Source organism: Mobula hypostoma, chromosome 24 (genome assembly GCF_963921235.1).
Source record: "Mobula hypostoma chromosome 24, sMobHyp1.1, whole genome shotgun sequence".
In the NCBI taxonomy this organism is placed as follows: domain Eukaryota; kingdom Metazoa; phylum Chordata; class Chondrichthyes; order Myliobatiformes; family Myliobatidae; genus Mobula; species Mobula hypostoma.
In genome coordinates, this window is record NC_086120.1 from 43,556,224 (window position 1) to 43,579,016 (window position 22,793).

At 38.9% G+C, this 22,793-nt stretch overlaps 1 protein-coding gene across 4 annotated transcripts in view; it reads left to right on the forward strand.

Annotated features, from left to right (window-relative positions):
* Positions 1 to 22,793, forward strand: part of LOC134337478 (casein kinase I) — a 157,201-nt gene that overhangs the window by 5,545 nt on the left and 128,863 nt on the right. Inside the window, exon 2 of one of the 4 annotated variants that reach the window (XM_063032526.1) lies at positions 15,811 to 15,861. The exons of 2 other annotated variants lie outside the window; for them this stretch is intronic. The gene's annotated coding sequence lies outside the window, so the exon portion shown is untranslated. Of the gene's footprint in view, positions 1 to 7,602; positions 7,653 to 15,810; positions 15,862 to 22,793 lie in introns of all 4 variants that reach the window. One more of the 4 variants, XM_063032527.1, reaches the window with a different exon arrangement.

Here is a 22,793-nt window from a genome sequence, read left to right on the forward strand (position 1 = left end):
AAATATTAACAAGATTGAGTACAAATTTACAAGTACAAGTAAGTGCTCACGTGTGCATGACAGACTGGTTAAAAACTATAAGACTTGGGGACAGAATTAGGCTATTGGGCTCATTGAGTCTACTCTGCATTCCATCATGGCTGGTTTATTACCTCTCTCAACCCCATTCTCCTGCCTTCTCCCCATAACCTTTGATACCCTCACTAATGAAGAACTTATCAGCCTCTGCTTTAAATATACCCAATGACGTGGATTCCACAGATTCACTGCTCTCTGACTAAAAAGAAACACTTTCATCTGTGGTCTAAATGGATGTTTCTCTCTTCGGAGGTTGTGCCCTTTGGTCCTAGATTCTGTACTATCGGAAGCATCCTTTCCATATCTTTACTGTATCTAGGACTTTCAATACTTGGTAGGTTTCAATGAAATCCTCCTCACTCCCATTCTTCTAAATTCCAACGAGTACCGGCAAAGTCATCAAACACTCTTCATATGCCCTTTCATTCCCAGAATCATTCTAGTAAACCTCATCTGGACCCTCTCTAATGCCAGCACATCCTTTTTTAGATATGGGTTTCAAAACTACTCACAGTGCTCCAAATGTGGTCTGATCAATGCCTTGTAATGCTGAGACTTCATATTTTTAAAAAATTCTTGTCCCCTCAAAATAATTGTTAGCACTGCATTTGCCTTCCTTACTGACTCAACCTGCAAGTCAACCTTTAGGGAATCCTGCACTAAGCTTCCCAAGTCTCCTTGCACCTCTGATTTCTGTATTTGCTGCCTGTTTATAAAATAGTCTTGGCCTTTCTTCCTTCTACCTTAGTGCATGACCATACACTTCCCTCCGCTTAAAGGTACATGAGATTCATTGGGGAAAGTGGCATTTCTTTGAATCCCGAGTTAGTTCAGTGGCATGAAGCTAAAGGTGTGGCACGATAGTGTAGCCACTAGAAGCAGAGGTTCCCAGCCTGGGGTCCACGACCCCTTGTTTAATAGCATTGGTCCATGCCATAAAGAGGTTGGGAACTCCTGTGCTAGAGCACTCACTTTGCAGTGCCAACAGTCAAGTGATTGGGGTTTGATTCCTGCGGCTGTCTATAAGGAGTTTCTACATTCTCCCTGTAACCATGTCTTTCAGGTGTAATAGTTTGCTCCCACATTCCAGAGATGTACAGTTAAGGTTAGTAAGTTATGAGCATGCTGTTTGGTGCTGGTAGTGTGACAACACTTCAATTTGAAGTATATTGTAATTCCACCATACAGCTAAACAAAAAAAAATGATCTTCTGAGCCAAGGTGCAAAACAGCACACAGTTACAATACAATATAATACAGTCACAAAATAATATTAGGACAAGGACCCTTTGCATTTGTAGGCTGCCCCAATACAATTCTCATTGATATGATTTGACATATTTTTCACTGTTTCAGTGTTTTGATGTGACAAAGCTAATCTCATCTTCAAGAGTATTTGTGCTCTAAAAGCTGTTACCTTGCTCAGTTCCGTGATTTTTATCTACAAACGTTTGTATTTTGTTTATGTGCTGTGTCGTATGACATGGGTGATTATGGTCTCCTGACCATGATTATTCTTGCCAAAATTTTCTATCAAAAGTGGTTTGTCATTGCTGCCTTCTGGGCCGTGTTGTTAATGAGAGGTGACCCCAGCCATTATCGATATTCTTCAGGGGTTGCCTGGCGCCAGTGGTCACATAACCAAGGCTTGTGACATGCACCAACTGCTCATACAACCATCCACCACCTGCTCTCATGGCTTCACGTGACCCTGATCAGGGGGCTTAGCAGGTGCTACATCTTGCCCAAGGGTGACCTGCAGGCTAGTAGGGGGAAGGAGAACCTACACCTCCTTTGGTAGAGACGTATCTCCATCCCGTGACCCATTTATTTATATTTTAATGTATATGTGTGTATCTGCATGTATAATGTAAATGTACGGAGCACAATAAAGAAGTTTGCTGGAATGCAGCTGGAACACTTTAGATACAAATGTCCTGGTCAGTTGGGTAGAAAAGCAATACTTAGAAGTTACACAGAGAAATACAAGGTATTACATTTGAGGAGGTGCAACAGAGCAAAGAAGTAAACAGTCGTGCAACACAAACGGGGCATTTAGACCATCAAGTCCATGCTGACCATCAGCCACCTACTTACCGTAATTCTACATTACTTCCGCTTTGTTTTTCCCATGTTCCCTCAAGGGCACCACAGTAACGTAGTGGTTAGCGCAACACTATTACAGCTTGGGGTGTTGGAGTTCAGAGTTCAAATCCGGCATCCTCTGTAAGAAAGTTTGTACATTTTCCCCATGTGCGTGTGTGTGTGTCCCTTGGGTGCTCCGGTTTCCTCCCACAGTCCAAAGACATGCCAGTTAGCGGGTTACTTGGTCATTGTGATTCAAGTGGGTTGCTGGGCGGTGTGGCTTGGTGGACTGGAAGGGCCTGTTCTGTGCAGTATCTCTAAATCAGGGGTTCCCAACCTGGGGTCCACATACCCCTGGGTTAATGGTAAAGGTTGGGAACCCCTGCTCTAAATAAATAATGAATGCACTTCTCCCAGATTCTATGAAAAGGAATGATTCACAACGAGCAGTCAACCCAGTAACCTACAGGGTGCCCTGGTATACTTGTGATTTGAGATAGTGGATAGGGGCAACTTTGCATAGTGAGCACATATCCTTAATGGTGGCAGCATAGATAAATGTGAAACACGGGGTTCTGCAGATGCTGGAAATCCACAGCAACATGCACAAGATGTTGGAGGAAGTCAGCAAGTCAGACAGCATCCATGGAAGTGAGTAAACAGTTGACGTTTTGGGCTGAGACTCGTCTTCAGGAATGGAAAGGAAGGGGGAAGGTGCCGGAATAAAGGAGCAGGGAGGGGAAGGAGGACAATCTAGAATGTGATGGGTGAAGCCAGGTGGGTGGGAGAAAAGAGGTGAAGAAAGAAGCTGGGATGTGATAATTGGAAAAGAAGGAATCTGATAGTAGAGGTGAGTGGACCCTGGGAGAAAGGGAAGGAGGAGGGGAACCAGGGGAAGCTAGTAGGCAGGTGGGATGAAGAAACAAGAGGCCAGACTCAGGATTAGAAGAGGGAAGAGTTGTATTTAGCACCCCTTCTCTGGAGATAAAAGATTGTGCTTTCACCTTCAATATGCCCATCTCAGTCAAGTCACCCCTCAGTCTCCTACATTCCAGGGGATAAAGTCCTAGTCTGTGCCCATTCTGTTACTTCACAGCCAATCAGATTTAGCCACTGTGGCAAGATAGAACTGGTGGCCCAGTTCTAATGATCAAGATAGTTTGATTAAGGGATGCCTTATTAGCCAGGTAAGCATGGATAATTTGAGTGTTCATCTTTCATATAATGCAAAGGTATCTTTTGTGTGCTTGTGAAAACAAATAGATGTGTTAAGGTGAAGCCTCAGCAGAAAATCTAAGATGGTATCCAGGATAGTACTAAGATTTCTGGGCTTTGAGGCTATGTTTTACTGGAGTGAAAACAACTTTAGAAATTTGAGATCTTGATGAAATTTTATATAAGAATCAATACTTGTCAAAAATTGCCTCTGCACCCGTAATTGTTGGAAGAATGAACGCCTTGTCTTTTTATAATTCAGTTGCCCAAGGTCCTGCAGGAAAAAGATTTCCTAAACAAAACAATTTTCTTCTGTACCGAGTGCAAGAACTCCCTGTGAATATTTTTCTCTGCTGCTGTGGTTTAGTATCTGTGCAAAAGAAATGCTATGGATTTTTGCCTCCAACGTACAAAAATAGACTCAAGAAAATCAATAGTGTTTTTTTGGTCTTGGTTAATGAAGGACATTTTAATTGTCTCCAGTGAAAATTACAATTTCACTTGACGTGTACACATCCTTGAAACTGCAATGTATTTTACACCAGTTTGCAAGCTAAAACTGTGTAGGTACTTGATGGTGAGATTATGTTTGCTGAAATTGTGAGGCATTAGCTAAGCAATTGGGTAACTGGAGAAAATAGAGGTTACATCTGTCAAAGTAGAGGTGAAATCCTGTATCAGTCTTGAATGTTCAATAAATTCAATTTTTCATGTGTGGCTTACTCAAAATACAAAGTAAATTTATTATCAAAGTACATATGTCACCATACATAACCCTGAAATTCATTTTCTTGCGGGCAATCACAGTAAATACAAGAAACACAATAGAATCAATCGAAGACTACACCCAACAGGACAGACAACAACCATTGTGCAAAACAAACAACAAACTGTGCAAATAAAAAAAAGAAAGGTAATAATAAATAAGCAATAAATATTGAACATGAGATGATGAATACTTGAATGTGAGTCCATAGGTTGTGGGACCAGTTCAGTGATGGGTTGGGTGAAGAGATCCCCTCTGGTTCAAGAGCCTGATGGTTGAGGGGTAATAACTGTTCCTGAACCTGGTGGTGCGGGTCCTGAGGCTCCTGTACCTCTTACTGGATGGCAGCAATGAAAAGAGAGCATGGTCTGGATGGTGGGGGTCCTTCAAAGGTTAATCTCATTACAAGTATGCAATATAATACAACTCCGCTATTTGTCTCCACCAGATAGCCATTAAATATAGAAAGACTATGGGTGTTGATGAAAGAAAAGACATCAATTACCCCCCCCAACCAACACGAAAAAGAAAATAAATAAATCTTATAGACCCCAAAGTCTCCCTCTCGCCCACAGAAAAAACAGCCGTATTAACAATCAGTGACCCCCCTGCTCGCAGAAAAGAACAGCAACAGTAGCACCAAACCCCCAATCCCCTCTTTACACAAAAAATTAACATCACCCACCAGCCGTACGTCCACAAGAAAGAAAACGCCAAAAAGCTGAAGGAAACCGAAATAAAGTCTTGTGTAATAATCACATAAATCTCAGAATATGGGAAATTGCTTTTCGTCTGCATATGAAGAGAGCAGCTGCACAAACTCGGACCTTCCGTAAAGAGTGACCGCTAATCTGGGACTGAACACGCCAATTCAGCTGCTGACCCCTTCCGCATTCACCTCAATGCTTCAATCTTCCCTGCTGCTTCGAGATGGAGTCATTCATAACCATGTGCCTTGTCTCTGGTCTCTTCCATGAGTCAGCTGGTGTTCCTGAACCTTTTCGGACCATATCCACTACTTTTAGTAGGCTGTTCCATAGGAGCTCATTGGTGTTTCACAGCCAGTCAATATGCTCTCTACTGCACATCTATAGAAGTTTATCAAGGTTTTAGATGACATACTGAATCTTCGCAAACTTCTATGAAAGTAGAGATGCTGCTGTGTTTTCTTCATAATGGTACTTGCATGCTAGAACCACGACAGATCCTCTGAAATGATAACCCCGAGGAATTTAAATTTGATGATCTTCTCCACCTCTGATTCCCCAATGAGGACTGGCTCCTGGACACTGGTTTCCTCATCCTGTAGTCAATAATCATCTCTTTGGTCTTGTTAACATAGAGTAAAAGGTTGTTGTTGTGGCACCAGTCAGCTAGATTTTCAATCTCCCTCCTATATACTTATTCGTCACCCACCCTTGATTTGGCCAGTGACAGTGGTGTCATCGCTTGATATGGTATTGGAGCTATGCTTAGCCTCACAGTCATGAGTATAATACGAGTAGAGCAGGGGGCTGAGCACACAGCCCTGTAGTGCACCTGTGCTGAGAGAGATTGTATGAAATTTATCCTTTGTTCAAAAAATATTCCTTTTAAATTATTTGGTAGACATTTTCAGCAGACTTAGTTGTTTGTCTAGCTAAGCCCTTTGAAGGTAAAGCTGAATAATTTTCTTATGTATATAAACATTACTGGTTCCTTTATAATTGTGAAGAGAATTTTGGCATTTTAGCTCTTAACTATTTGAACATGAAATATGAATTATTAATCAGGATCTTTGAGCTATTTTTATCTTCATATTCTACTATTTTCTACTATTTTTTAATGTTTCTTAATTGTACATATGATTTTTTTTGGTGTTCTATCACTGAGCAGCGGTGAACCATCTGATTGGCCTATCAGAGTTCTCTTTGGGAACTAGTTGACTTGATCAGCATTTCTGATCTGGCTATTGTTCACGATTGCACTTAATAAATAAATAAATAAATACCTTTACTAGACATTAACATTTTTTTGTTGGTCTTTGGTTTAAAAGTTCAAGATGTCCTAAATTCTTAAGACATGAGAGCAAAGTTAAGCCATTTGGCCCATTGAGTCTGCTCCGTCCCTGTCATAGAGTTATAGAACACTATAGCACAGAATCAGCTCATCTAGTCCATGGCAAACTATTATTCTACCTAGTCCCGTGAACCTACACCCACTCCATACCTTTCCCATCCATGTACTTGTCCAAACTTCTCTTGTATGTTGAAATTGAACCCACGAAGACCACTTGCACTGGTAGCTCATTCCGCACTCTTATCACCTTCTGAGTCAGGGGTTCCTAACCTGGGGTCCAAAGGCCCTTTGCTTAATGTTATTGTCCATGGCATAAATGTTGGGAGCTCCCCTACTCTGAAGAAGTTGCCCTCTTTCGACCCATTTCTCCTGCCTTCTCCTTGTAACCTTAGATGTCCTTGCTAATCAAGGACCTCTAAGTTGGAAATATGAAGTTAAAAGGTAGGCCCGCATTACTTGTTCATTGATTCTGTTGTGTTTTTTTAATATTTAATGTGACTGCCTGCAAGAAAATGAATCTCAAGGTAGTATATGGTGACATATACATGGATAATAAATTTACTTTGAACTTAGCTGTTGTTTAACAAAACATGCATTTTTATTGTTTATAATTCTGAGAAAAACATTTGGAAGCAATTTAATTTTTCAATCTAAAGGCTGATTTTCACTGCAGTTTATATATGGAAACAAACACCGATCATTGGGCCCACCATACTGTGTGACTCTTGCTGCCTACGCAAAATGCTGGAAGGTCAGGCAGCATCCAAGGAAATGAACAAACAGTCAAAGCTTCACTCTGGGACCCATTTTCATTCCTCAGCCTGAAACGTTCTTGTTCCAGTATTTTATGTATGTTGCTGTGGATTTCCAGCATCTGCAGAATTTCTTGTGCTTATGACTCATGCTTCAGTTTGTCCTTGCTTTTTTTTTGTCCTTAATATTGTAATCTTTAAAATTTCAGCTTCCAATTTTGATGCAGACCCTTTACAATTAGGAATGTTTAGATTGTGATAATGCTCTGGAGAGAGAAAAATTCTCACCTCCCTTCTAAATCTTTAGCCAGTGATTATGAATATGATCTCTGGTCATCAGTAACTCATCAGAGAGGGTAGTGTTATTTCCATCCGGCTGTTGGTTTTTTCCAGCTGAAGCCTGTCATCCTGAGCATACGCTTACCTCTTCTAGGAGCATTCTATCTATTCAGAAGTACTGTGACGAACATTTTCCTCCACTCCAACTGACTCCTGACCAGAAACTAAATAAATCAAGTAAGTTTGTAGTACTATTAATAGTGCAGACCTCCCGGAAGTACGTTACTTCACCTAATTGCTGTGCCTCTATCCTTTTCACAATCCAGTTTTGAAACAGGATGAATTCTCATTATTGTCTATTCCTTTGCAGGTTATCCAACATTTGGCAAACTTAAATACGCTGGTCCCTACACCTGGGGTGTAAGTTACGCACTTGTGTGTTCTATGTTAATAAAGAACCAATCACTGATCCCAAGCAAACCACCCAGGCTAAAAAAGCATCTTTCCTCCACTGTGCTCTGATCCCTTTCACATCAACAATAACCACATTTTTGGGGGCTTCCATCCTCTAGCACAGCTTCCTGTATAGCACTTTGGCCTTTCAGAAGGCATTCAGCCGATACAAAGCAACAATTAACTCTCACGCATTATTTGCCTTTTTCCTTGCGTTCTTTCCATGATTAACCGGAATGAAGTTATATTTAATCACAATAATGGTTTTCATTGTCTACCTCGCCGTCAGTGTGAGGCTGACTGGAAATGGCCTGCAGTTTCCTGGTTTACCCCTCCTCTTTCTTGAAAAGTGACATCATGTTTGCAGCCCCATAGCGTTCTGCCAGACTCTTCCAACTTGCCAAGACTGCCTGCGTTATTTCATTTTCTGTCACCACTTGTGGCCCATTCAGTATGGACCAGATCAAGTTAATAGTGCATGAGATATTTTGATAATTACAGTAAAAGGAAATTTAACAAGTTCATAAAAAAACCATTCAGACTTAAAATCTAATACGATCAAGTGCACAAAATATTTTACAGATGTTGGAAATCCAGAGTAATACACAGAAAATTCTGGGGAATGAACAGTTGACTTTGAACCGATACCCCTCATCAGTCTCATCCATAGATGCTGCTTGACCTGCTGAGTTCCTCCAGAATTTTGTGTTACTATCCCATGTACTACTTCTCCTATGGTTGCAAGCAGAATGAACATCTGAGTCATTTAGTAAAATTAACCACAAGTCCTTAGAATTTTTATAATTCAGTTTGCTAATTATATCTCACTTTGTAACTACTTTATTGTTTGAAAGTTTATATTACAAAATAAAGTGGCAGAAACCATAAAAATGGCTAGTCTTCCTCAGTCACCAGACATGGTGTTCCAGTTAAAAATACCATTCTTCTCTATGGTCAGCTATACTTTAATTAACCATTAAGGCATCAATTTTTACAATACTTTGAATTAAACTGAATTCTCTGACAATTGGATGATACTTAGATCTGCTATGTCTAAGAACGGGAAAAACGGCAAGGATGGTAAACCTCCGGTTAAACCAAAAGCTACGGATCTCCCCCCGACTGAATCACCGGTGACTTTGAAAGCGATATCGGAGTTAATTCAGAGGGAAATTTCAACTTCTGTTAGGGAGATGATTCGTACGGAAATTGCAGGCTCTGTTAAAGACCTGATTCATACGGAAATCTCAACTAATTTCCAGAAAATTGCCGATTTAATTGATAAGATGCAAACATGTATTGCGGAACATCAGTCGGCTATATCTGATCTTCAAAAATTCGCGCAACAAAGTGAGCTTAAGATGGGGAAAATCGAAGAAACAATTAATGTAATGAAGAAGAAACTTGACTTTTTGACTTTTAAAAACTCTGACTTGGAATCTAGAATGCGACGGCAGAATTTACGAATGATTGGCGTGAGGGAAGCTGTTGAAGCCAACAACCCCATGAAATATTTCTCTCAACTTTTAAAAGATGCATTCCCTACTGTATTTCCTGACCAACCACCGCTACTGGATCGTGTTCACAGAATCCCATCATACTCGTCTAGGTCAGATAGACCTAGGCATGTTATTTTACGTTTTCATTATTTTCAAGACAAGGAGAGACTGTTTCGATTCGCTCGATCTAAAGGTTTCATTGATTTTTCGGATCTTAAGTTCCGATTCGTGGAAGATTTCAGTAAACCAATCTGGGACCAACGGGTCCGTTACAGATCCGTGATGTCGGAATTCTATAAGATGGATTTAAGACCAGCGCTGCTGTACCCTGCACGTCTAAGGATTCGCATGTTAGATGGAGCCCTTCGTTTTTTTGATTCTCCATCGGATGCCCAGAGTTATCTGGATCAACTTTCATCTTCAACATCTTAATTGCCTTTTTTTAATTATCTCCGTTGATCGGAGGCTGTGAATTGGTTGGTTTTAACTTTTCTGTGCCCTATTTGGGCAGAAAAGTTTACTTTTGATTTCTTAATATGGCTGCTAAACTTTCTTTTTAACTGCGTCATTTCTTTCTTTTCCCAGGGGATTCTGGGTGGTTACTTCCCTTTTGTCATCTTACGTATTTCCTGTGCGGCCTTAAATTTTGTAGTTTTTTTTAAAATTTTATTCTGTTTTGCTTTTTATAATCATTTTATGTTAATAATCCTATTTTTTTTGTTGCTGTGTCTATTCATGAGTTTGAGGTTTATTGTGGTTTTTTTTTAATATATACTTTCCGGCTTTTGTTCTGTTCTGTGTGTATTTTAATTGAGCTAACTTTTTTTTACTTATTTTTTTACTGTTTTACAATTAGCTGATCCTTTTCATATTTATACCTTTTTTTTAGGGAGCGTATACCGGAAGTCATGGGGGTAGTTTTAGCGCTTGCTTCTTTCTGGCGGGTCTGCTTTAGATTTCGCCTTGGGGTCTTGGGGTGGGGGGTGGTGGGAGGGGCTTCACGTTTTAGTTTGTTTCTCTTTGGGCTATATACATTATTGAAGTATTGGTTGCGTCCTTTTCCCCGGTATCTTTTGTATGTTCTGTTTCCTCTCCAGGTTTGTGGGTCGCGCCTATTGTCAATCCTCCTTGTTGTGGGTTGACTTTAGGATTTATGGAGTCTATTATTAATTTTGTCTCCTGGAATACTAATGGTCTTAATCATCCTATTAAAAGGAAAAAAGTTTTTAAAGTGTTCCGGAGACTTAAAGCACAAATTTTATTTTTACAAGAGACCCATGTACGGAGGGGGGACAGACTACGTTTTTTCAAATTCTGGAAGGGACAACAATTTCATTCGAACTCCAATGCTAAGATTCGAGGTGTCTCTATTTTTATAGACTCCTCAGTTACTTTTATACAACAGGATATTATCTCTGATCCGAATGGTAGATTTTTATTGGTTAGTGGTTTACTATTTAATAAAAAAGTAGTTTTGGTTAATGTTTATGCTCCTAATATGGATTGTCCGGAATTTTATAAATCATTGTTTGATCAGTTTCCGAATTTGAACGAGTTTTCATTGATTTGGGGCGGAGATCTTAATACCTGTTTATCTCCAGCTTTGGACCGTTCGGCTCCTTTACGGACTTTACCTAATAAATCTGCAAATTTGATTAATTTTTTCCTTTCTGATTCTGGGTCGACGGACATTTGGCGTTTTCTGCATCCTCAGGAAAAAGATTTTTCCTTCTTTTCACATGTTCATCATTCCTATTCAAGAATTGATTATTTTTTCATTGATTCTCGTCTCATTCCTTCAGTGATTAAATGTGATTATGATTCTATAACCATTTCGGATCATGCTCCACTTAAGCTTTCTATTAAAATTATGGCCAATATACCAAACAATAGACAATGGCGTTTTAATTCGCTGTTGCTTCAGGACTCGGACTTTGTTAATTTTATGAATGAACAGATTGAGCTTTTTTTTACAATTAACCATACAGAAGATATTTCGGTTAACACTCTTTGGGACACTTTTAAAGCCTATATTCGGGGTCAGATTATTTCGTATTCCGTTGCTTTGAGGAAGAAACAGAAGCAGGAGGAGATGGCAATTGTGGACAAGATTAAAGAAATTGATAAGAAATATGTTATGGCTCCTTCTGAGGAGCTATACAAACAAAGAACTGAACTTCAAATGGAACACAGTTTACTACTCTCGTCCTCGATTGTAAACCAATTAAAGAAAACAAGAAGTGATTTTTATGTTCACAGTGATAAAATTGGCAAGCTGCTGGCTAATCAATTGAAATCTAATTATGTTAAATCTCAAATCAATCAGATTTATAACCAAAATGATCGATTGATATTGGATCATGTGGGGATTAATCAAACCTTTTGTGATTTTTATTCTTCTTTATATCAATCAGAGTCTCCTCGAGATTCTAAATATATGAATGATTTTTTAGATAAGTTAGACTTCCCTCAGATTTCACAGGATATGTCTTCTTTATTAGATACTTCCATTACAATGGATGAGATTAAGAATGTTATTTTTTCTATGAATCTGGGGAAAGCTCCTGGCCCTGATGGGTTTACCGTTGAATTTTATAAATGTTTTGCTTCTTTATTGATTCCTTGGCTCTACAAGGTTTTTGAGGCTTCTTTGAAACTTGGTAAACTTCCGGAATCTTTTAATAGAGCATCAATTTCTTTAATACTAAAGAAGGATAAAGACCCTGCTCAATGTGCATCTTATAGACCAATATCTTTATTAAATGTTGATTCTAAAGTTTTTTCTAAGTTATTAGCAAATAGACTAGAAAAAGTACTTCCTTCTATTATTTCGGAAGACCAAACGGGTTTTATTAAAGGTCGTTACTCTTTTTATAATATTCGTACATTGTTAAATATCGTTTATACTCCCTCACAAAATGTTCCTGAGTGTGTTATTTCTTTAGATGCCGAGAAAGCTTTTGATAGAGTAGAATGGCCTTATTTATTTAAGGTGCTTGAAATGTTTAATTTTAGCTTGAAATTTATATCCTGGATTAAACTGTTATATCACTCCCCTGTAGCCTCGGTTCGTACTAACTCCTTAAACTCACCTTTTTTTCCTCTCTTTCGTGGTACTCGACAAGGCTGTCCTCTTAGTCCCCTATTATTTGATATTGCATTAGAACCTCTTGCAATTGCTATTCGAGAATCTTCAAATATTACTGGGATAACTCGGGGATTAAAGTCCCATAAATTATCACTCTATGCTGATGATTTACTTTTATATATTTCTAATCCTGAGAGATCCATTCCTGCTGTTTTAGAGTTATTAGCACAATTTGGTCTTTTCTCAGGTTATAAATTAAATCTTAGTAAGAGTGAACTTTTTCCGATTAATAAACATCTTCCCTTATATTATAAATTTCCATTTAAATTGATTAATAATTACTTTTCATATCTTGGGATTAAAATTACTTGTAAACATAAAGATTTATTTAAGACTAACTTTTTACCATTAATAGACCATATTACTCAACTTTCATCTAAATGGTTTCCCTTATATTTAACTTTGATTGGTCGTATTAATGCAGTTAAAATGTTTTTTTTGCCAAAATTTTTATATGTGTTTCAGGCATTACCAATTTTCGTTCCTAAATCTTTTTTTGATAAAGTTGACTCTAAAATTTCTTCATTTATTTGGCAGAATAAGAATCCGAGACTGGGTAAAATACATTTACAGAAAGCTAAGAGAGATGGAGGTTTAGCATTACCTAACTTTAGATTTTATTATTGGGCTATTAATATTCGACATATGAAATTTTGGTTACTTGACCGGGACATACTATCTATTCCTAAATGGGTAGCATTGGAATTACAATCTGTTCAGGGTTATACACTTGGTTCTATTTTAGGTTCCTCTCTTCCTTTTGATTCGAAACGCCTTAAGCAGGTCTCTAACCCGATAGTTAAATATGCTTTGCGCATTTGGTTTCAATTCAGAAAATTTTTTGATCTTAATCAATTCGGGTTAGCGATTCCTATTTTAGGTAACATATTTTTTCCTCCCTCTTTTACGGATCGCGCTTTTCAAACTTGGAAGACTAAGGGTATTTTACGGTTTTTGGATTTATTTTTAGATGGTTCCCTTATGTCTTTTGAACAATTATCTAATAAATATAACTTATCAAGAATACATTTTTTTAGATATTTACAAGTTAGAAATTTCCTAAGTACTATACTTTCTTCCTTTCCAATGCTTCCTCCTATATATATTTTAGATTCGATAATTAACCTTAATCCATGTCAGAAAGGTGCATCGGCTATGATTTATAATATTATTATGAAACTTAGGAAAGCTCCATTTGATAAGATTAGGGTAGATTGGGAACAGGAATTGGGGCTTACCATTTCTGTGGATGATTGGGGGCAGATTTTACAATTAGTTAATACTTCCTCTATTTGTGCTAAACATTCCCTAATTCAATTTAAAGTGGTTCATAGAGCACATATGTCCAAAGATAAGTTAGCGCGTTTTTACTCGCATATTAATCCTTTCTGTGATAGATGTTCGGGGCAGATAGCCTCTTTAACTCATATGTTTTGGTCTTGCCCTACTTTGGAAACTTTTTGGAGAGATATTTTCAATATTATTTCTAAGGTATTAAATATAGATATCTCTCCTCACCCTATTACTGCTATCTTTGGACTACCTAAAATTTCTAGTAATCTTTCCCCTTCAGCCCGTAGAATGATTGCATTTCTTACTTTAATGGCGAAAAGATGTATTTTACAACATTGGAAAGAGCTTAATGCTCCAACTACCTTTTTTTTGTTTTCTCAGACGATTTTATGTTTGAATTTGGAGAAAATTAGAAGTAACCTTTATGATTCTTCATTTAAATTTGAACAGATTTGGGGACCTTTTATTCGATATTTTCATTTAATGTAATATTTACCCTTCTTGTTTTTTTTTCACTGTTTTAATGGAGGTCGGGATTGAGGACGTGATTTTAAGTTTAACTCTGTTTGGTTTCAAGTTAGCCCATTGCTTTGCCTTGCTTTTAGTTAGCTGCACGGTGGGTTTTTTTGGGGGGGTTTTTTTTTCTTTTTTTTTCCATTGATATATATAAAATTTAGTGTATTATTATGTTATCTTGGTTTCTTATGCTTAAATTACATTGTTTGTAGTATTTTCTTTTTGGTATTGTTATCTTTTGGAATTTTATTATACTTTAACATTGTATTAATGTTTATATGGCTTACCTTTTTTGTATACTTACTCAATAAAAAGATTTAAAAAGAAAGAAAGTAAAAATACCATTCAATGCAAAAGAGCAAGGAATTTAATATTTAGTACTTTTTGAATGCGTCAATGTGTAAAGCAGTTTGGCCATGTTCAAAGCTTTCCTGATGAAGCTTTATCCTCTTCAAAACTATTTTTCCCAGTTGCTATGTTAGAATTTTCCAGGCGATTGTTTAGGCTGAATAATATCTGACAATGTGATGGCTTAGAATGAAAGAATGTTCCCAGTTTTGCTGACATAAAATTTAATCTTGGGTCTTCATTTTTGATAATGGGAATGATGATGTCTCAAACTGTATACAATATTTGGTTTGCTCTGAAATTTGGAGCTCTCGTAAATCCTATTCAAAATCTAACATTTTTGATTATTTTGAAAATTATAACTTTATGAATCCCTGCAATTAATAATAAATATCTAATTTCTGACAATATCAAACTTGGGATGCATGTGAAACGATATATATTTTGGAAGTTAAATTATTTTCCAATTATGTGGAGTGAAAGGCTATTAGAATGTGACATTTTAAAGTTAATATTAACTGATTCCCAAAGAGAATAAAGCAGTTGTAAAGGTTTTATCAACAGTTTAGATTTGATTTGAGAAGACTATGTTGGACCAGAGCATGGGACTGGAAAGGACTGTGAGAACAGCCGAGAGGATCATGAGGGCCTCCCTACCATCCATCGGAGACATTTATCAGGAGTGCTGTGTATGCAGGGCCCTTAATATTATTAAGGATCCCACACATCCATACAGCATCCTTTCTGACTTTCTGTCATCAGACAGGAGACTGATGCATAGAAACAAGAATGGTCAGGATGAGAATTAGTTTCTTCCCCCAGGCCGTTAGGCTTCTGAACTCCCTGGTGCATTGCACTTGAAGTGTCACTGTTCTGTACCTTACAATATTTAATTTATGCACTTTATTTGTGTGTAATCCATCTGTAGGTTTTATTCTTACTTTCATAAGTTAAGCATCATGTGTTCTACAGTGTTTTACACTGTGGTTCAGAGAAATGTCTCATTTGATGGTATACATGTATATAGTTAAATGACAATAAACTTGACTTGGAAAGGATGGGTTATACTATCTGTATAATGTCATTTGTCTTTGGTTATATAAAAAAATAATGGATTTGCACATAAGGTTTTGATTTTCTCCATGTCAGGATGCTGCTGAAACTAAGCTTTAGTTTTGATGTAAATACATACACTTTTAAATATTTGCATCATGTATTTATTTAATTCCCTTCTTTGCCAAAGCAGCTAACTTCATTTTTGCTGCACTTTTCCTCTTTCCCTACCTTTTCTCTCCCCCCCACCCCGCCACCCCCACCCCAGTGCTCAATTTCCTGCTGTGATGACTCATCTGAGATAGAAGTATTGGAATAAGTGAGTACACTATTGTTCCCTGTTTTTTTTAAGTTGAATTTTCAGTATGAATTGGAATTGCCACATCTTTTGCAGTGACCTGCATATAGAGAAAAGGACCAATTGACATATTAAATCTCCATTCAATCTGCAAGGTTAAAGAAGTTCATTAGAAAATTATACTTATTTTCTTATGGTTGTCAACTGTATCCTGACAATTGTTGGTATTGAGACTGGTTACTGTAATCTTACAAATTTATGGGTCAAACTGAGATTCAGCTTGGTATATTGAGATGGTACCAAGTTGAATCGCAATTTCATTTGCAATATTGTACTTGTATTAAGTTTACTATTGAGGTGGTAGTCTTTTGGCAGTATGGTCATTAAAGATGATTTCACTAATGTTTCAATTGCCTGCCATGGGCACTACAGCACAGAAGCAAGCCCTTTGGCCCACCTAGTCCATGATAAACTGTTATTTTGCCTAGTCCCATCGGCCGGCATCTGGACCATAGCCCTTCATACCATCCATGTACTTATCCAAACTTCTCTCAAATGTTGCAGTGGAACCCACATCCACTGGCAGCTCATTCCATACTCTGAGTAAAGATGTTCCCTTTAAATATTTTACCTTTCACCCTTAACCTATGTCCTTCTAGTTTTTGTCTCATCTAACCTCAGTGGGAAAAGCCTTGCGTTTACCCTATCTGTAGCCCTCATAATTTTGAATACTTCTATCAAACCTCCCATCATTCTCCTGTGCTCCAGGGAATAACTATTTTAACCTTCCCCTAAAACTCAGGTCCTCAAGTACCAGCAACATTCTTATAAATTTCTCTGCACCCTTTCAAGTTTATTTATATCCAGCATTGGACTGTATGTGCCATATTTCTTATAAAGTTCTGTGGATGCTTGTTTAGCAAGTGAAAGTATACTGCAGTCGTCAATCAATGTTTACGAAATATTTGATTCTCATTTGGTGCTGAAGGCACTCCATTTAAAATTGTATTGATAGGCCTTGTGTCTTTTCATTGCTATAGATTTAAAGAGAAAATTTTTAATTGGGCAGGTAAAGTCAAAGAATATCATTCTAATTTAGAGATAATGGACAGTTTTGTTTAGCTTTGAACGTACTCATCATAGTGGGTAGAAGTAAAGCTCATTACTGTCCTTTTGATTTTCATAACGGCCAGAAAAGAAAGCCGTGCACTTTAAGTCCCTTTCTTTGTGTGACTTGAATTACAAATTTTCTGAATAATCTCTGCCTGAAATGTCGACTCTATTCTTTTCCATAGATGCTGCCTGACCTGCTGAGTTGCTCCAACATTTTTGTCTGTGTATATATGTGTGTTACTCTTATAAATATTCAACTTTGGCTGAACTCTGCAGCATTGTCCACTTTTCAGATTGTGTGGTTATGTGATCAGTGATATTCTCATTAGCAAGTACAGCTTTTATTCCTGAATTATTCATAAATATAGATGAGTCTTGGCTCAAACCTACCTTTAATAAAACTTCTCTTTGGCAATGGGAAGAAATTAAGTTGCTGTAGATTTTTATAAAATAAATTGGTGACAGAATTGCTTTAAAGTTGATACATTGCACTGTAGTGCAATAAGGATAGCTGAAGGTGTCTCATTTCTCTTTCAGTGAACAGTTAAATATCTGAACTCTGGGTCTGTAACATCTTTGTGCATGGTTCCATTTATTACTACTGGTTTATATTATAACATGTACGGAGGTTCAGTGAGAAGCTTTGTTTTCAATACAGATCATTTCATTGCATTAGTGCGTCAAGGTAGTACGAGAGAAAAACCATAACAGAATGCAGAATATTTATTTATTTAGAGATACAGCACAGAACAGGCCCTTCCAACCCAATGAGTCGCGCCGCCCAGCAGCCCACCTATTTAACCCTAGCCTAATCACAGGACAGTTTACAATGAGCAATTAACATTCTAACCGTTATGTCGTTGGACTGTGGGAGGAAAGTGGAAAGAGGAAATCTTGCAGTTCATGGAGGGGAATGTACACTCTGCTTACAGACTGCTGTGGAATTGAACTCCTGAACACCCCAAGCTACGTACCATACGCATCCAGTTCATGATCAGTGCCAGATTACTTAATCTGATTTTGGTAGAATTTAATTTGCTAAAGCAAGCTTTCTGATCTTTGTTGGATCAGGGGTATATTATTCAGTATGTAAGTAAAAGCTGCTGGGGTGGCAAGTCTGGATTGTTGATGAGGGCATTAGTAGGCAGCCGTTGATCCCAGGGGATCATAGGTTTGCACCTCTGGTGGACTGTGTCCTCTCCAGGATGCAAGCTTGGGCAGGAAGATTTGAAGAACCGGCTGTTGCCCATGCAGTGGGCTCGCCCTCTCCACGTCACTGATGTAGTCCAAGGGAAGGACAAGCGCCGATACATCTTGGCATCAGTGTCATCGCAGAGGTTGCCAGAGTAAAGTTGTAAACGACATCAATCTGCCTTAGGGAACCCGACTCCTGATTTCTTCCTTGGGGTTTACTCCCGAAGCCTCTCCCGTGGGTGGGTATGGCCGCAAGGCAGTGGAGGTTTAGAATCAGAGTTTTCCTTCTCCTAGGCACGCTGTCTCCAAGGCTGATGAGCCCCACCTGCCCGAAGGACATATTATCCCCAGTTTCAGGGTTCATGCCAATACTTGTGCATAAATAATAACCTGGATAAAGAATTAGAGGACTGGTTAATGCTGTGGATATGAAAATTTAAAAATGCAGATGCTGAAAATCTGAAGTAAAAACAGAAAATACGGGAAAAAAAAGCACTCAGCAGGTCAGGCAGCATCAATGGAAAGAAAATAGTATCTTCCCTCTCAGTAAATCTTCAAATTTCAAACAGTTCAAAGTAATCTATTAAAGTACATGTATGTCACCACAGACAACCCTGAGATTCTTTTTCCTTGGGGAATTCACATAAATACAAAAATACAAGACTCACTCCATCCTCCCGCCACCCCACTAGGAATAGGGTTCCCCTGGTCCTCACCTACCACCCCACCAGCCTCCGGGTCCAACATATTATTCTCCGTAACTTCCGCCACCTCCAACGGGATCCCACCCTTTCCCTCTCCCCTTCTCTCTGCTTTCCGCAGGGATCGCTCCCTACGCGACTCCGTTGTCCATTCGTCCCCCCATCCCTCCCCACTGATCTCCCTCCCGGCACTTATCCTTGTAAGCGGAACAAGTGCTACACATGCCCTTACACTTCCTCCCTTACCACCATTCAGGGCCTCAGACAGTCCTTCCAGGTGAGGCGACACTTCACCTGTGAGTCGGCTGGGGTGATATACTGCGTCCGGTGCTCCCGATGTGGCCTTCTATATATTGGCGAGACCCGACGCAGACTGGGAGACTGCTTTGCTGAACGCCTACGCTCTGTCCGCCAGAGAAAGCAGGATCTCCCAGTGGCCACACATTTTAATTCCACATCCCATTCCCATTCTGACATGTCTATCCACGGCCTCCTCTACTGTAAAGATGAAGCCACACTCAAGTTGGAGGAACAACACCAATATTCCGTCTGGGTAGCCTCCAACCTGATGGCATGAACATCGACTTCTTTAACTTCCGCTAGGCCCCACCTCCCCCTTGTACCCTATCCGTTATTTATTTTTATACACACATTCTTTCTCTCACTCTCCTTTTTCTCCCTCTGTCCCTCTGACTATACCCCTTGCCCATCTTCTGGATTCCCCCCACCCCTTTGTCTTTCTCCCCAGACCTCCTGTCCCATGATCCTCTCATATCCCCTTTGCCTATCACCTGTCCAGCTCTTGGCTCCATCCCTCCCCCTCCTGTCTTCTCCTATCATTTTGGATCTCCCCCCTCCCCTCCCACTTTCAAATCTCTTACTAACTCTTCCTTCAGTTAGTCCTGACGAAGGGTCTCGGCCTGAAACGTCGACTGTACTTCTTCCTAGAGATGCTGCCTGGCCTGCTGCGTTCATCAGCAACTTTGATGTGTGTTGCTAGACCAAAACAACAATAGGTATTCAGAATGAGATGACGAGCCCTTGAAAGTGAGTCCATAGATTGTGGAAACAGTTCATTGTTAAGGTGAGGGAAGTTATTATCCCTGCTGGTTCAAGAGCTATATGCATAAGTGGTAATAACAGCATAGTTGCTGGGGTTCTTTTCCTGCCGGTTTCTGTTTATAATGCTGTGGATGTGTTTCTTGACGATAGCAGTACTTTTGGTAGAGAAGCAAAAAAAACAATGTACCTGTAATCATTTAGGCCCTTGGGCCTGCTATACCAATTAATAAGATCATGACTGATCCTTTAGTAACACAAACAACATGCTGGAGGAATTCAGCAAGTCAGACAGCATCTGTGGAGAGGAATGAACGGTTGATTTTTCGGGCCGAGACCCTTCATTCAGCACTTTATACCTCTCTATAGATGCTGCCTGACCTGCTGAGTTCCTCCAGCATTTTAGAAACATAGGAAACCTACGGTACAATACCTTCAGCCCACAATGCTGTGCCGAACATGTACTTACTTTAGAAATTACCTAGTGTTACCCATGGCTTTCTATTTTTCTAAGCTCTATATACCTATCCAGGAGTCTCTTAAAAGGCCCTATTGTATCCACCTCCACCACCGTCACTGGCAACCCATTCCACGCACTCACCACTCTCTGCATTATATTTTTTAAAAACTCGCCCCTGACATCTCTTGTGTACCTACTTCCAAGCACCTTAAAACTGCCCGCTTTGTTATTTTGGATTTCTGACATCTGCAGAATTATTTGTGTTTATGACTGATCCTATAAACTTGGCACCACCTTCCGACATTAAAAGCAAATCTTTCACTGCACCCCTCTTCCCCCCTCCCGATATCTAAACATCTATAAATCTGTCTTGAACATGGCAAATCTCCACAGCATCATCCAGTGGGCAAACAGATTTATCTACCCTGAATGTCTGTCTTTATTCTGTAATGCTGTCCCCTGGGTCTGGACACATTTGGCATAGAATGCATCAACTTGTTCAACCCCACTGAAGCTCTAAGTAAGTTTTGGTTCACAGTGAAATTCTTTGACAAAAGAACTGGTAATTATTAGTAGAAGAATGGAGTCAAGATTACAATTGAATGATTGAGAAATCATAGAAAATAAGCTAGACAGGGTTTAAAATTCATCCTGATAAAATCTCAGTGATAGTTTGATTATTCTCAATCTGTTTGTAAAGCTGAGGTTCAAAGTAAATTTTATTTTCGAAGTACAAATGTGTCACCATATACAACCCTGGTTCATTTTCTTGTGGGCATACTCAGCAAATCCATAGAATAGTAACTATAATGGGATCAATGAAGGATCAACCATGGTGCAGAAAACTGCAAAAGCAAATATAAATAAATAGCAATAAATAACGAGAACGTGAGATAGAGTCCTTGAAAGTGAGATTATTGGTTGTGGGAGCACTTCAATGATGGGGCAAGTGAAGTTGAGTGTATTTATCCCTATTTATTCAAGAGCCTGATGGTTAAGGGTTAGTACTGTTCTTGAACCCAGTGGTGCTCCTGAGGCTCTTGTACCTCCACCTGATGGTACCAGCAAGAAGAGAGCATGGCCTGAGTTATGGGGAACTCTGATGATGATGCTTTCCTATGACAGAGTTTCATGTAGATGTGCTCAATGTTTGGGAGAGCTTTATCCATGATGTATTGGGCCGAACCCACTAGTTCTTTTGCCTGATTTTCCATCACAGGCTGTAAGCAGCCAGTCAATATACTCTCCACTGCACATCTATCGGTTTGTCAAAATTAGCAGTTGAATCAATGTATTCCATCCCTTCATGCAAATATAACAAGTGACTGTAATGTCTCAATTGATTAGTAATCGATGGTGAAAACCTTGTTCTTTCCATTGCACAATCTATGGTGTTGAGTATTATTTATGTAGAGTACATGCAGAACGAAATTACTGCTTTTGTGATTTCATTTGGTAAACATATTATGGAGAAGTGTCTTTGTACCCTACAACACTATGGACATGCTGTTGAATTGTGTTTAAGAAGAATGCATTGGAGGACCATGTCTCTTACATTAATGGGCCAGAATTTGCTGTCAGTTGCAAGTTGTTTGAGCTTCCACTTGCTCAAAGGTAAATACAGTTTTGCATTTTCCAGGTTTCCTCAGGGTTGACTTGCTGGCCCAAACTGCCACATTGCTAAAAATAACGCTGCACCTAGTGGTTGGACTTTGTCATATATAATGCTAGCTTGGGGCAGGTAAAGCCTCACCCATGAAGTTGAAGAAACCTTCAACAACATGTTAAGATGGTTATCAAACCAGCAAAGTTTGTGAATGCTTTGAAATTTCCACAACATACAAAATCGTTTTTTATATCAAAAACTATTAAAAATTGGTACAATCATTCCTGTATATGAAAGAGTGCATTGGTGTAAAGTATTCCATTATGTAAGCACACAAAGTGCTGATGGAACTCATCAGGTCAGGCAGCATCTGTGGAGAGGAATAAACTTTCAACATTTAAGGCCAAGATTCCTTCATCAGGACTTCAGATCCTTTCACTGTGTGTAAATTTGTGAATGGAAATTCATTGTTAGTATTTGGTACCATGTATTTCAAGTAGGTCACTTGATTATAGTGGAAGATCATTTTGTAAATCAGACTCATCTTAGTAAGTTAATGGTGTTTAGTCTTTCAAGGTTGCAGTATCATTCAAGGTGACCGTGGCCGCTCTGACCCGGGCTCTTTGCCTCTTCTGTGATAGGTGCTCACATTTCTTAATTCCAAAATCTTTCAAAAGTTTATCGATTCCCCCCCCCCATTCCCCCAATTAACCAGCCTTCACAGCACTCCATGATTCACCATCAGCTGCAAGAAAAACGTTCTTTTGCATCTCAGTTATTACTGTTAAGGAATGGTTATTACCCCTCAACCTTCAGCCTC